The 16,245-nt window shown below is 50.0% G+C and overlaps 1 non-coding gene across 1 annotated transcript; it reads left to right on the plus strand.

Moving 5' to 3' along the window:
- The first annotated feature begins 15,265 nt into the window (after positions 1-15,265).
- On the plus strand, positions 15,266-15,339 carry TRNAM-CAU (transfer RNA methionine (anticodon CAU)). The gene has a single exon. It is a non-coding gene; the product is annotated as a tRNA-Met (tRNA).
- The last annotated feature ends 906 nt before the right edge of the window (positions 15,340-16,245 follow it).

A 16,245-nucleotide genomic window follows, 5' to 3' on the forward strand; every position in this document is an offset into this window, starting at 1 on the left:
CGTAGTTGTTCCCCTCCGGAGTGTCCTAGCAGGCTATGCCCAGGATCAAGGAGGATTGGCCAAGTAAGTATACGATTGAGCACAGCTCTCTCCTCTCTCCGATTGGTTGACTTCGAGCTGGTTCAGTTCGTACAGCTCGGAACGCCGTCTACGTCTCTGATTAGGCGTATCGATCTCAGCAACCTTTCCCGCATATTTTGAGATTCATACATCAACCTGTGCTTCGCTATTCGCCCCGGCAGTTCGATCGAGATCTCTTAATCAGGTTTGAGGATCTCCGGTTCTAACTAAATAGTGGGGTTGGTCTCCATATCTAGGAATAAGTACCGCAGTAATTAGTTCTTTACTAGCCAGGGGCTTGGAACGAAAGGTAAAGTCCATAAGACCCGCATTCCTTGTCGGATCGTTTGAACCCGGGGAGATCTAAATAAAATAAAGGATTTCAGAGCTAGCTTAAATAATATAAAGGGCCGGTTCTCTCTTTTATGCATTTACCTTTCTCTCGCGATCGGAACGGTCGATCTTTTTCGTTCCCGCAACCGGACGGACCGGAAGAGAGCTAAAAAGTACTCAACCTTTAGAGCTCGGCCGACATCTAGTTCTAGCCATATCGAGAGCCAATCTTTTGCATTAATTCTCGGACCAACCCCAGCTAGTAGGGTTCCTCGTCTTCCTTCGGACTAAAGCCCGCTTTTCATTATCTAGAATTTACCAAGCAATAAAAACCAATTTTTTCACCGGGGAGGCGCAGAGTCCAACAGGTCGAGTTTTCTCTTATATACATAGTAACAACATTCACGGAAGATGTTGCTTTCAAGGTCGAGGACAGAACGCCGGAAGGGGAGCGGTTCCACACGTTCCACTATTTGCTGCGGCACACATGGACTCTCAGCCACCAATCAATATCTGAGTTAGCGTATCCCGCCGTTTAATTTGTACATAGTGAGTATCACGCACGATCTCCGGGGCGGTCGAGCGATCCAATATGGAAATGCCAAGAAGGTGGCTTGGGAAGGTGGAACATATCGTTTGTTCATCGTGAAGGCCTATACGTCAGGTCCACAAAATACAAAAGATTTTTGCACGCACCTCAAAGTAGAGTTTAGTTGTTGAGGTTTCGGACGACACGTACAGAAGAGATAGGCCTTTCCTCTTGCTCGTAATAATAGGTTTCGTAATAGGTAGACCTTTTGCCCCGGCCGGGTGGGATACTGTTTCTGAGATCGACGAACGAAGTCGCTCGCGTACCTTCTCTATCTATAGCAGAAAAGTGTCCCCTTACGGTCGAGCTTCCGTAAAACCGGCGGGGAGAGACCTACTATCCATAGGGGTCCCAGATATATAGAAAGGGGGCACTCACCGATGATTTATTATTCGCCAAAGAGATTAGTTTGCTGATTGAACCATCAGTATCAACGGATGGGGCTGGCACAGCTACCAATACTAGGACTCGAGCGGTACGGCACCAGCCGGTCAGGTTATTTCTGCCACGGGAAGTTCTATGATCTTAAATCTTGCATATCCTTAAAGTTCGCCGCCGTTTCTCAGTCGTCGCATCATATTATGTCCACCACCACTCCGGGTACTTGTGAGCCTCTCGAAGCATCGACGAAAAACTGGGCCCCCCCCTTTTTTAGAATAGTAGGGGCCATAGTAGTTTGTACGCTATCTCCTCCCACCCCGGGCATGTTACGTATAGAATCTAATTAGGTGTTTGGTTTGGTTCTCTCTTGCGTCCCGGAAGCCCTTTCTTTGTATAGGCATAATTGCCTCCCGGGCATCCCCTACCTATAAGAAGAGAGGTTATCCGCCGCTGATTCCCGTTGGTCGAGTGGAAACGGTTTGGTGGCTTTCTTTCCCCGCCTTCCGGTGGTGCACTCCCGTGATGAAGTGTTTGGTTTGGTTCAGCCTTCTCCTCTTCGTTCCTAATCTCAACGTAACACTCTTGGTTGCGGGGGGGGGGGGGCGGGGTGGTGTAAAAATGTGCTTGAGGCCCCCCCTCCCTCCCCCTGCATAGGGGCGGCCCCACCCCCACGGTCGGTGTCGCCGCTAAGGGGATCGCGAGTGGTTTCCATAGAGCAAGGGAGATAGGGCCATTTGGTATCATCAAAGGTCGTGCAGTGCACCGTGGGGAATTCTATTTGAAGTCGCTCGCTCGGAATTGGAAGAATTGATTCGCTACTGACTGCCGCAATATAGAAATAGGGCTCCTACGAAATATGGCCGGCCCGTTTCTACGCCGTGTTATCGTTCTCCGGATGGAGTTTCCCGTCACCAAACGACTATTCCCTCATCTCCTAACTAACGAACAAAGATAGTAACCCCGGTGCCCCTACGAGATATGATTCATCTACATCCACATCCGGTTCATCCACATTCACTTTTTTTTTCTGATTCATCCACATTCACTTGCTATTGTTATTGTTCGAGAAGGATGGAGTTACCGCAAAAAAACTGCAGCTAACCGCCCCCGGATATCTAGGCCATGAATGAGCCCTATCCGAACTGGGCATTGAACTCGAGCAGCGAGAAAGAAAGTTCCTAAAGGGGATCTAGGGCCATTTACGGGATCTAGGACATTGAAATCCTCGTACTAGCCAGATGAAGTGATGCCCCGCAGCCCAGCTGACTACATTGATACCAGTAGCTACATCCCGCTTACTAGCTGATAGGAAGAATAGAAGCAAATAAGAATAGGAATAGGGATAGTGGGAATAGCGATTTGGTTGAATTCAGATTTGCTCGCCCTTCGACATCTATCCTCCATAGACGGCTTACCCCTCAAGTCGCTTGGTTAAGTGGCCCCGCCCTTGTGTATTGTATCGTATTCGAGACAAAGTGGATTGTGTTGGATACCTAGTTCCCGTTGGATACAGAGATTCCCTCCTAGGATACCTAGTTCCCGTTGGATACATACAGAGATTTCCTCCTCGGCGACTTGACTTATTAGTTCCAAGCGAGCGCGCCATACCTTCCATCGAGTCTCGAAAGCAGCTAAATGAAAGTCAATTCTTTCTATACGCCCCTACAATTTTGATGGAATCAGCTTGCTAGCCCTACTATTCTATGGGGGTGGGAGGACATAATTGCTTCAATAAATCTTTCTTTCAGATTTGGATCTTTCAATCAATGATGTTTCCGCCGGGCAATCAATGTTTGAATCTAGGGGTGGGTGGGTCTAAAGTAGTTCCGTTGGTTGAAAAGATTCGGAATTGCCCGGGGAAACTCCCAATTTTTCAATCAATCGGGGAAAACTAGAATTCCCCCCCCCCCCACCCCTACCCCTACCGGGGAAATCGGGGAGATTCCAAGTTTGCATGTTACGTATAGTACTATCTATTGTTTCAAAATTGCCAAGAAAGATTATATACGCAACATATTCGCCCTTCCTCTTATGCTAGCAGGTTGATTAATGGCAGTGGGAGGGCCCCTACAATTCTATGGTAGGCCCCCATCTTTATTATTGTGGGAGGAAGATAGGGAATGGAGTCATAAATGGATGCTCCGGCGGCACATTCTTACCGGCATTTAACAATCGATCAAAACCAGGGTTCATCGGAGGGAGGCCCTTTATTCCATTCCCAAAACTGCGAATGGGAAAAGGTTGTGATCGTACCCAGCTCAGCGGCTAAAGGGCTTCAGTGGCACTTCCCTTTATTCTCCCGGCACGAGGGATGCATGCAGTTTTCTTCGAAGGAATGAAAACTTTCATGAACGGGTGGGCATCAGTTCCATTGTTTTGTTTCCCGATAGCTTGCCTCTTCGCAGGATACTTTGCAGGCAGAACTCTTAAGTCGTATCCGCATCTTATATACATATTAACGATCATTGATTCAGAAGTGCTGGTTGATGTTCTCGTTCATTGCCGGCCTGCCTTCTGATAAACGGAGAGGAGAGGGAATAGATAGACGCTTAAGAGTGGATCGAGTGGTTCGAAGAACCAAGAGGGGAGAACGCAGGTTCGACTTTAAGTCTCATTCCGAAAGGCTGGATCCTAATAAGAATTAGATTAGCCACATCCGCCTCTGGGTGATGCGATCCCTTCTCCGCCATTGTTTCTCGATCTCTTTATTCATCCTGCTTTTGGTAAGGGAGAGGTTGCCCCGAGTGGATGCGAGAGGGTGAGATCACTCGACGATCCATCCGTTTATCGCCAGCATTCGAAGATTCATTGAAATATAGCTCGACTTGTAAGAAATGGAGATTGATGAAATCACTCGATGCCTATAGTTTAGTAGGGCATCACCAATCATATTACGTATAGAAAATACTTGGATCCTTTCAAGTCGAAGCGGGCGGATATCCGAAGCTTTGAGAGCGAGATCCGATGCAGTTGGAAGGCGAAGGGGCGAAGGCACCGCCGGGAGAAGGAGAGCGAATCAGTGAGCCGACTAAGAGTTACTTTCCGGCACAGTTGAGTGCTATAAATGGAGGTAGGAAGGTCGAGTGGATGTTCACCAATGGAAGCTAAGCCGGGTATCCGCCCCGATACCGGCACTGTCTTAGTAGAAAGGAAGGGGAATTGGAAATGAAAAGACGACGTCCTTACCGGGCATCCCACCCTCCATATCATAATCCTACCAGAGCCTTGGATATTGGACACCAGCAGCCAAACCTTGTCTGGAGATTTGCCGCAGTCTGCTTGCTAGAGCCTTAAGGGCGGGAGAGTGCATTTGAAAGAGGATTGCGGATGCTGCCCCGTAGGGGTGTCGATGCAGGTACATGCTTGTTTTTTTTGTCGAAAGGCGGGCTCAACGCCAGAGGAGAAAGACCCCGTACCGGGGCATCTTACACTGGCAGTCCTCTCCTCTCCGGTTTATGGGGGTAGGCGGCAAGAGAAAAGATCGGATGCTCCAGCAGCTTGATTTGCCCCACTTCCCTTGGAAAGCTGGGGGGTAGGGAGCATAGTTGGATGAGAGTTTTAGTTTAGTCACATTCTGGGTTCAATCCCTCTGGTTGCGGGGGGATTCAATGTACGGGCATTTCGTTTAAGCATTCCTTCTTCCATTGTTTCTGGCTGTTTGGTTGTTTCATTCCCGGCTTTCTCCGGGCAACCCAGATCGACATTTCAAGCAAGCAGGATTCGCTAAAAGCTGCTTCTTTCCCGATGCCCCTAAAATTCTATGGGCGATTCCCTCTGTTCGTTCCACCTCTCCGGCTTGCTTAAGAAGCTATTGATTCCAGCACTCTACCGGGAAACAGGATCGCCCATAGAATAGTAGGGGCCCGAGTCTCACAAATAATTGCTAGGGTAGCAGTGGGCCCCTACTATTCTAAGGCAGGAGCAGAACCATTCATTGGAGATACAGACCCTGATCAGTCAGTTGCCCTGAAGAGTGGCCCTACTATCTATAGGGACCCGGAACCAGTTTTCCGAAGCAGCAGTTCTTGCAGTTCTAAAGCGGCGAGATTCCATATCCTGTTCTATAACCGAACCTACCAATATATTTGAGGGGGCCCAGCAGCTTCAGAGTTTACACAGCAGCTTCAGTTCGAGTAGATTCAGTGCCAGGGGGGAGGGACAGTTGATCACCCCGCAACGGGGAAGGCCGTTATAAAGCCAGCCCCCTTAGAATTGTAGGGCCCCTAGGGGTGGGTGGGAGGAGGCTATGGGCGATTCTAGAACTATTTTAGCAGCCCCTTACTCCCCTTACTCTAGCAGGTTCCAGTCAAGCCCTCGACATTTTATGGACTGAGGGAGATTAATGCGGAATTCATTAGCTTGCTAGAATACGCTAGAATAACCAATAAAGCCCTCGACATTTTATGGACTGGGGGGAGGGCTAGCAACTATCGAGTGGAGGGGGGCTAGCAACTATCGAGTGGAGGGGGGCCCCTTACTCTAGCAGGTTCCAATCAAGCCCTCGACATTTTATGGACTGGGGGGTTATTAATGAACGAATTAATAAACCTGCTCGCCCTACAATTCTATGGGGACGCGGGGCCGGATCTCAGGAGGAGAGATGGTGGAGGAAATAAAGTTGGGTTGCCGGGCCCCCACTCCTCTATAATAGTTCTAGTAGGGCGCCAACTATCCCCTATTGCCGCAACTAGAATTCCCTATGAATGCACTGAATTAATTAATCTGCTAGAGTAAGCCATTATTCCGCAGGGTGGTAATTTAGGAAACATAGTTCCCCGTAGGGCCCGTGTGGAACAGGTTTATTCCGTAGCTCGGGCCAGAGGAGTTAAGTATGCTATAATGATTGTTCCGGTTCTGTTCCCGAATTGGCCCAGAGGAATAAGAACGAATTGGGGAACCACACTGATGAGTAACCACATTTCCCGGGAACGGAATAGAACTATTATGGATTGACTTGGTCAGCCTTTACCTAACCATTGTGTATGGATGGGCAAGAGTCGATTGCCCCCTCTTCTATTATTGGAAGCTTTAGAACTAAAAGGTTGTAGTTATCATCTGCTGAAAGACGCCCCCTACAATTCTATGGCCCGGGGGGAATCGAAGGGGCTAGAAAACACACCAGGCAGTTCTTATTCCAAAACGCAATCAACGGAGCGCAGCAACCGGGTCCGCTTACCTTTGGGCAAGGACAAGGAGTCAACCCGCCTAAGAAACAGAGAGGGGGCACCCTCCTTTTGCCTATTCTCGGGTAGGCCTAAGAAACAGAGACGGGGAAGAGGGCTGACCGGAAGAAACCCCACTAGAGTTCTGCAGGAGGGAAACACGAACACGGGACAAGCAACCTCGGGTTGGGTGGGAACTATAGATCGGAATGGAACCCAATGTGTGCCGCGAAAACCCAATGAAACATGGGTTGGGTGGGAGTGCCTAATCTATATCCGGGTTTGGGAGGGAATCATAGTTGAAACGCGCAGGGTGGGGGGGGAATTCTAGTTGAAACGCGCAGGGTAGGGCGCGACGGCCGGCCCCCCCGTAGGGCCGGGCATTCATTGATCCGTGCGACTCAACGTTTAACATGTCTCGTTCTTCTATCTAAACGGTTGAAAGGGAATCGCATATTCTCCTCCCACCCACCCCTATGAACCAAGTCGGCCATCATGCTTCGCTTCTCTAATCCAAGATCCAAACCTTGAAGCTAGTTCCAAAGCGATCGGGCATCGATTTCCATCCATCTCATATAGAGCAATAACGAGCATTAATACCAAAGAGGAGGTTCCGCAGAGTCCGTCTATTATAGACGTAATATGATTGCTTCGAGATGCCGTTCCCAGATACCGCCACAAACGAAAATTCCGGGGGAGAAACCTACGGCCGGACGATATAGTTGAGAACTTAGAAAGATATAGTTGCGAGAAAGCCCTGCTGCCCCAGGGGGGTTAAAGGGCCTCCCAGCCACCCCCGGGGATATATTCTCGTCTATTTATTTCCCGATGAACACTAGCCATTTAGAAATATGACTGACTTTACCGCCGACATATTACTAACACGAGAAAAACCTTTCCCTCTGCGGAAATAATGATGGGTAGTACCAGACCGAATCCCGCCATGATTGCGCACTCCACGACGGATCTTTGCAAGAAGTGAGCCCTTCTCCGACCACGAACAGGCTCCCCCATCCCATTATAAGGTAACGTGAAGCCCGCCTTTCTATAGCTATAGTAGTGGGCCCTACTCTATAAAGGCACGGTGAATCAAGTAGAGAATGCAGTGAACGAATTAAGTGCCGCGTCACTTTCCCCCCCCCCTGCAGGGTGGGGGGGTTAAGGGTCCGGGTGGGAGGGAATCATAGGGTTCGGCACTATTCCACCCACCAACATTAGCCTCCCATCCACAACTAATCGAGCCCCCCCGGGCCATAGAATTGTAGGGGCTTAATTAATCAGCCCCATAGAATTGTAGGGCGAGTTTCTTCTAGCCCCCTACTATTCGGCAAGGGCTAGCGGTAGATTAATGCGGAATTCCCATAGAATTGGAGGGGCTTGCGTTCTGTAGCAGGCGTACATTAATTGAGAATACGCTCCTAATGAATAATCAGTCAAGAATTCTTAGAATAGTAGGGATTACTGATTAATAAGGGGGGCTTTACTAGGGCCCCCTACAATTCGCCCCTACTATGTCGAAAAGGCCATAGAATAGTAGGGCACTGCTCGAATTAACTATAAGGTGGGGATTATAGACATAGCCCCTACTATTCTTAGCCAGGGTTCACCAGCGGCAAATTAGGCCCTCATGCCAGCAGGATGGGTGGGAGAGATAATGGGGAACCGCCGTATAATTCCCCCCCCATAGTGCCGTCGGGTTGGGTGGGAATTGCCGCCCCCTCGCGTTTCCTCCTCCCGCCCACCCCTGCAGGGGGCCCCATGAATGCACACTGCCATTATGCCCTACTAGTCTAAGGGGGGGGTGATAATTGGGGTGGGTGGGTGGTAGAAGTGAAGCAGGTTGATACCTTTAGCCCCCCACCCTGCATGCTTATCCTAGCGTATTCTAGCGTATTCTAGTCCCCTACTATTCGAAAGGGCCCCCGGTATGCCCCCATAGAATTGTAGGGGGCTGGGGGATTTGAAAAGGCCATATAAAATAGTAGGGCCGCATTAATTAATTCACGCCCAGGCCATAGATTTTATAGGGGGGCCCTCGACATTCTATGGTACTGATTAATTGAGTGGGTGGAGAATAAAGAGGAAGAAGCGCCAGGGGCGTTCCGGGGGCCCTCCCTGAAGTAAAGGGAATGGCGGGTGTGCATGGGGGCCCCTACCATTCTTAGCCAGGGTAGTTCATAACCCGGGAAAGATTTCTAACCGGTGGTCTAAAGATTCCCCGTAGGGGCCCATAGAATTTTAGGGCTTGACTGCAGTACCATAGAATTGTAGGGCCCCTACTATTCTAATGGGGTGCCCATAGAATTGGGCGGGGCTCCCCATAGAATAGTAGGGGCACTCGTGCCGTTGCTAGCCCTACCCCCGTAGGGGCTTTACTGGGGCTAGCCCTCCTCTAATTCTAGTTGGAGGGGGGGACTCGATATTGGGGGGGTCGATCCGAATCTCTGTGGTCCTCAATTCTGACGTCGCAACCGGGCCCACGTACATGCATGATAGTACCGTCGGTGCGCTAAATAGTCTGTCTAAATAGTGAGTGCCAGAATGTTCTCCGTATATGACAGATCATTCCCATGGCGCAGAACCGCGGGACGTAGAACGTCTATAATATGGAATGGAACCGAACAAAATATGGAACCGCCATATAGATCTGATGACGGGGGCGGGCACGACCTACCCGATGTAGGAGATGTGGCTGCCCATTCTCCATTCCCGAGAAGTCGACGTCGTGAGCCCGTGGGCAGTAGGCAGTAAGCAGCGGGTCTCTGCCCGAGACCATTCCCATTCATTCGGAAAAAAGGCCTGATCCGGTGGAACGAGTGTCTTTAGCCCCTGTGAACATCTCCCCTGAATGTCTTAGAGAGGGCCTCTCTAACCGGGAGTGGTGGGTGTCCGCTCCGGCCATTCCTGGCTCGGCTCCGATCACGCTATTCCGGGAGGAGTCGAAGGGCACTGGATGGAAGGAGCACGTGTGACGCTGGGTTGGGGTTTGGTCCACCAACTGGTCGCTCCTCTGGTCTGGTTTAAGTACCGGGGAACCACCCATTGCGGTTACACCTTCGGAATACCCCTCCAAGGAGATTCATTCCGCCCCCCCAATCCGAACTGACTTGACGCCAACGACTATCGTTTAGACGGCCTTCTGCACGTAGGGGATAAGGACGCCCGTCCCGTGTGGCGAGTTTGGGAGGGGCCCCTATCCTTTAATCAGGAGTAGAGAGATTCCTTCCCCGGCAACTATATAGTAGAGTCTAGTAGAGTCTAGTAGAGTCTAGTATAGTAGAGTATGGTATAGTATAGTCTATAATTTCCTATGAATGCACACCCGGTTCAATAGGGAACTATACTATAGAAGAGGGGGGGGGCAACTATCCATAGTAGGCACTCTCCCGCCCCTCTCCCCCCTCTCTAGAATGGGGGCCTATCTGCCCTTTCTACAGTGGGGGGGGGCTTGGAGGGAGAGGAGGCCTATCTATAGCCCCTACTAGACTCTATAAAGAAAGGAGGCCCTATCCTCTATAGTGGGTGGGGTCCCCCACTAGAGAAAGGTGCGCCCCTATTCATAGTAGGCCGCGAAGGGAGATCATTCTCTGGGACGGGAATAACACCGGTAGTTGTCCAGTCGTACCCAAACAATAATATTCCAGGAGAAAATGCGCCTAAAATCAAATATTTCAAGCCGGCTTCCGTGGAAAATTCAGAGTTCCTTTTCGATGCTGCGATCACATAAGAACATAGACTCTGAGGCTCAATAGCTGAATACATAGCGATTAGATCATAAGCCGAGATCATAAAGAGCATACTGCTAGTAGAGAGTGGGATTGAGACAATGAATTCAGAAGCATTGAACCTATCTTGTTCGAAATAATCGAAGCACATCAGGATGGTACCAGCCGTACTTAATGGAAGAAAGATTTGGCGGTAATATGTAAAATCGTCTTTCCTAAAGAAATTATTCCGGAAGAAATGGGCGATAGTTAGGAGAGGTGCGCCAGCTGCGAGCAACAGTATGGTGATTAGAACACTGAGTAATCCAAGCCAACCCACATTACTTGCTAACGGCGGATAATCATACTTCTTAGAGGTACTGAATACAACTCCATGAATGGGCGAAATGAAAGTTGCGTTAATGAGAAAGATCTCTGGGAAAACCGCTGGAAAAAGATTGAACATGTGGAGGAAGGTCAGGGATTCGGAGAAATTATGAACTGGAATATTTCATCGTCATCGGCCCTACGGGGCGGCGCAGCACTACCACTACACTAAGTTATTGAACTGAAGCCGCCTCTGGATGGCCCGGTGCAACGGCCCCATGCTTTTTTTCCAGCATGGGGGAAGCCCCTACAACTATCTCCCCCACCATAGAATAGTAGGGGCCCACCACTAGCCCTACTATTCTAAGGGGGGGTGTGCATTCATAGGGAATTCTAGTTCCGGAGGAGAGGTATAGGGCCCGATCGGCCCCTACCGGCACTATATATCGTGGGGGGAAGCACGATATATAGTTGCAGGTGGTTGTTTCCAAAGGAAAGATATTTGAACCGCCCCCCCAACTTTCTATAGCCGGCCCCCCTCTATATAAATTGTGGGTGGGAGCCCTCCTCCTATCCCCGGGCGATTCTATACGTAACATGCTCACTTCAGACGGGGCCATCCCCAAAAAGCGGCATGGAAAAGGAATATTTCCCACTTATTGACCGGGGGCGCCGCCCCTATCAATAACCTCCTCTACGGCGGCGGCGATCAAGAATAATCTCGATAAACAACTCCTGTTGCCGTTTTGTCCGGATGGGCAACCATTCCTTTTCTAGTTTGATGATGAGCTTCATATTTTTTATTACCGCTTCCTTCTCCAAGGCATCGAGGTCTAAAGACCTCTGTACCGCAGCCAATCGGTCCTCCGCCCATTGGCGGTTTGCGATCCCTTTGGGGATTGCCTCCGTTTCAAATTGGAGTTCCGGAAAAGATATCGTGCGCTTCGCATGACCACATATCGTCGTCCGGCACGAACGCCTCCGACGGGCGGCTTTCCTCAGGCTTGGTGCCGGCGAGGGGTGCAGGAGAAATATCGTCCCGAGTCCATTTTCGCCCGGATGGGTTGGGTGTAGTCCAGCCAGAACCGCCCCGCTCCGGTGCTTCGGATTGAATAGTACCCCCCCAGGAGCTGGATGATGACGACGCCTGCTGGTCTTGTGCGACTTCGAGAGGCGCCGCGGGATCACGCTCGAAGGAGGGGCTATCATCACCCCACCCTTCTGCCTCGGCGCGAATAAGTAAGAAAGAACCCTGCCCGATAACGTCAAAAAAAACCGAGCAAAAGGGCCCGGCCATATCCATCGGGGGACTTTATGCTGTAGTTTTTGATACATTAGTAAACATTGAAGTAGATGGGAATAGTAAGCCTTCTCCAGCTCCAGCTGAATCGAGTTCGGAACTGAGCTAAAGATGCGGTGGCCGTCTACGGCGACGCTACAAGTCTGGATCAAATCACCATACTATTCTTACCAACTAACTAATCGAGCAAGCAGAACAGCTGTATAAAGAGAATAGGCTGTCGGCGCCCTATCCATCTATATACCGTGTTCTGAGCTTCGGCTTATCTATCTCCATAGAATAGTAGGGGCCCCCCCACCCACTTCATCACATCAAAGCTCGGCTCGGATGAGGGAGCTTCTATTCCCACCCAACCCGGAATTTCCCCCTTGTAGGGGGCTAGTAGGGCATAGTAGGGAGGGCATGAAATGGCCCCATAGAATAGTAGGGCCTTTGCTTTTTTGAATTAATTGGAACATAGAATTGTAGGGGGCTAGTAGGGCATTCCAGCAAGGTCCTTTGGGTGAACCTTTGCTTGAAGTTTTCATTCCCTACTATTCGGCAAGGGGAACCCTCATCCTCACTTCGTTCATATGAGTGCTTCGTTCATATGAGTGCAATTATGAGCAAATGTTATTCTAGCTAGAGAAAATATTATATGACTAGTGAGCTCCCTCAACTATCTAGAATTTTGGGTGGGCATGTTACGTATAGAATCGTCGACTGCCCTATAGCTGCTGATCCACCAATTTATGATCCAATGCCAAGAACAGGAAACGCATTACCCAGAAGCATCCCCGCACCATTCTATTTAGGGCAGGTCGAGATGGAGATCCATAGCAAAAGGCAAAGGCTACGGCATCCCTTTCAGTTCTAGTTCTAGATAGAGATCGAGATCCATAACCCCTAGTTACAGTTCCATTTGATCCAGTAGTTTACCTTGACCCATCACAGCCTCGCCTAGTGCCCTTTTCTGTCCAACGATAGACAATTTAGGCGGCTTAGTGGACTAACCCACCCCACCCGGACCAACCCACCCCGCCTTTCATCGCGGGCCAACCCACCAAACCAAAGAGGAAGCAATTAGTGCAACCGGGAGGGCATAGTGGAGCCCGAAGGAGATTGATTCTGTTACTGCCTTATAGAGCTCATCTTAGCGGGCGCCATCTAAGTGGACTAAAAGGAAAGGCGGCAACTACGATTATAAGCTTATCAACGGAGATTCGGAGGACGATAAGGAGGCGGAAACCAACAACGATGACACACCATTGGAAATCAAGTGGGACGGGGTCTCGGTTGATTTCCTTTCCTCTAGCTACTTAGATGTTTCAGTTCGCTAAGTCGCTTCGCCCCCACCCCCCACTATAGAGGTAGGGAGTGGGACACGGTTTCCCGATCGGAGATCCATGGATCACGGACGGTATCTCCCCATGGCCTTTCGCCTTTGGAAGCGTCCTTCCCTCCCAATGCCCGGGCATCCATCCGATGCATTCCGATACAGTAGGCATTGAACCGACTGAACCTACAATTCATCTACCTCCACTAGAATCTCTCCTCCCACCCCCTGCCGCACTCGATTCTATACGTAACATGCCCTTTTTAGCCCTACTATTTGCCCTACTATTCTATTATTCCACCCACCCCTACGATTTTTTATCGCCTGCCATGCGAGCAGCCTGCTAGAGTGACGCATGTGACGTATAGACTCTGGAATCGACTAGAAATGCAGGGTGGGAAGCAATAGTTTCATTAATCAACCTGGGGCCTACTATTATTCATTTTGATCGCTACATATGACTGGTTCAGCGACCAAACGATATTTCCCTAATAAACCATCTCTCCATTTCTCAAAAGTCTGGGTCATATGACTGGCAAACCGACCCGGGTGGGTGGGAACTATAGGGCTTTAGCTTTGCATCTCTCCATTGAGAATTTTGATCGCGAATATGACTGGTTCAGCGACCCATATCAATTCCCCGAGCGGAACCCTACAATAATCTGAAGGGGGGGGTTGATCAAAAGTCTGGCTCCGTAGACTGGTGAAGCGACCCCCCATAGAATAGTAGGGATGCAGCCTATAGAATTTGAGGGGCCCGTTTCATTTTAGTACCCGGGGATCGATCCAACCAAAGTTTCTATCGGTTCAATCAGCCAGCTCCTGATCCGGCAACCGGCCTATTGTTTCTTGCCGGCGGGTGGGAGGGAACTATAGCATGTTACGTATAGAATCTGCCCCTCCCTACCTTCCCTTCGCGTTTCTTGAAACATAGGCCAATAGAAAGGCCCTACTATTCTAGACGAAAAAGATGTCGAATCAATTGCTCAAAATTGGACATGAAACTATCGGACAGAAATGGAGAAACAATGCTTTCGAACTTTAGTTGCATGTGACGTATAGACTCTGGAATCTATGACTAGACCCTATAGCGGAAACTCCCACTGCCATTAATCAACCTGCCAGCCCTTTAGATAGTAGGGGGGAAGCAAGAGTTCCGGGAAACTAGAGTTCCGGCGAGAAGGGTGGGACTATAGTTGCCGGTACTTAGATTCTATACGTAACATGCCCCCTTGAAAATAGTAGGGCAATGTAACAATAGAATAGAGGGCCACCCACCCAACAACGTTTCTACCGACTACTAGAATTCCCAACCCTCCCGCCTCCCACAAATGGCATCTACCCTCACGCTACCATAGAATTGTAGGGGCACAACATTATAGGCATGTTACGTATAGAATCAGCCCCCCACCCAACCCCACACACGAGCCCCCGCCACTAGAGTCCCTCCCACCCAACTCTATTCGGGTGGGTGGGAGGAGGAGACGCCAGGGCCGGGTTCCGGTTTGAGCCCTACTATTCTAATGGGGTGGAGGTAGATGCCTAAGTTGTTGTGGGTGGTCCCCTACGGCTATCCGGGTGGGTGGGAACTATAGGGTTCCCCGTTCGAGATCGATGATCAAGTCTAGGATAAAGGAAGAATTCGATCGATCTCCCCCCACCCTCCCATAGAATAGTAGGGGCAACATCCCGCATGTGTAGTATAGAATCTGCTGGCGAATAGTAGGGGTAGAATAGCCCGCCCAATAACAACAGCCGGCCCCCCCGTTATTAAGAAAGAGGTAGATTAGAACCGGGAGATTGGGAGGTTGCAGCCGGGCATGTTACGTATAGAATCGAGAAGAGAAATCATCGCTACCAATCCCAGCCGAATTATTGTAGGGGCCTCCCACCCCCGATGCCTGACGTTATTGTGGGGGTTCAATTGCTCCCATCCCAATGCCCAGAGATAAAAGTGGCTGTGGTTCGGGCCGGGGTGATTGTATTGTAGCTTACTCTAGCAGGCCCCCATAGAATTGTAGGGCCATAAAGAATTGTAGGGGGGGTGGGGGAGAATGGTAGGTGCATGGGGCTTCTAGTTGAATCGAGAGAATGGGGCTTATAGTTTAATCGGTTGAAACGTACCGCTCATAACGGTGATATTGTAGGTTCGAGCCCTACTAAGCCCATTCCCCCGGGGTGAGATATGAAGAACGAGTCGATCGTCAGCTCCGAATAAAGCTGGTATTCATCTAAGCTGGCTAACAACAATATATGGAGGGCTGGCGTGCTGGCTATCTTACTCACCCCGTAACCGCCATTTCTCTTCCTATGAATGCACTGAATTAATGTACGCCTGCTTTCCCTTACTCTAGCAAGTGGCATTAATCCTAAGCCATTAATTCTGATGAAGCGGTGGTAAGCCCCTACTATTCTATGGGCCCCTACTATTCTAAGGTGGGGCGAGACGTTGGGAATTCTGGTCCCCCCCCCCACTAGTCACCCCCGTTAGTGAAAACTGCTTTTCAAATTAGGTAGGAGGTGAGGTAGGGTAGCTATAGGAGGGTAGGGCTCTATTTTATCCCCACCCTTTTATCCCCACCCCTATAATGGATTATTCCTCCCCCACCCCCGGTGATTACAGGTAGTCACCCCCGGGACTCAAGGGCGGGGCGCAGGGGTAAGGAGGGAAGGAGGGCGGCAACTTCGACGTTTCTAGTTGGACAGCCCACCGAACCGGCCCACCACTTAGATATGCTAGTGCTCGGATGAAGAGCTGGGGTCCGGCCGAACAAGGAAGGCCGAACCCCAGATAGCCGAACAAGGAAGGGACGGTCCGGCCGAACCTTCTCGATAAGAGTTAGCCGGTGGAGGCATTCTTTCCTGTAGGCTGGCCATTCATTCGGCTGGACAACCCAGACATTTTGGGTAACCGCCCCCCCCTTTAGATAGTAGGGCATTTTCTCTTGGCTGGAACCGGTACGAAAGACATGCCACAATCGTACGAAAAGATGGGTAGGGCTCCTTCTATTCTAGAGTTTATCATTTTTATTACTTCGAGCATTTATCACTACTTATTGGTTTGCTAATCACAA

The sequence above is a fragment of the Cryptomeria japonica genome, unplaced genomic scaffold (genome assembly GCF_030272615.1).
Source record: "Cryptomeria japonica unplaced genomic scaffold, Sugi_1.0 HiC_scaffold_717, whole genome shotgun sequence".
Taxonomy (NCBI): Eukaryota; Viridiplantae; Streptophyta; class Pinopsida; order Cupressales; family Cupressaceae; genus Cryptomeria; species Cryptomeria japonica.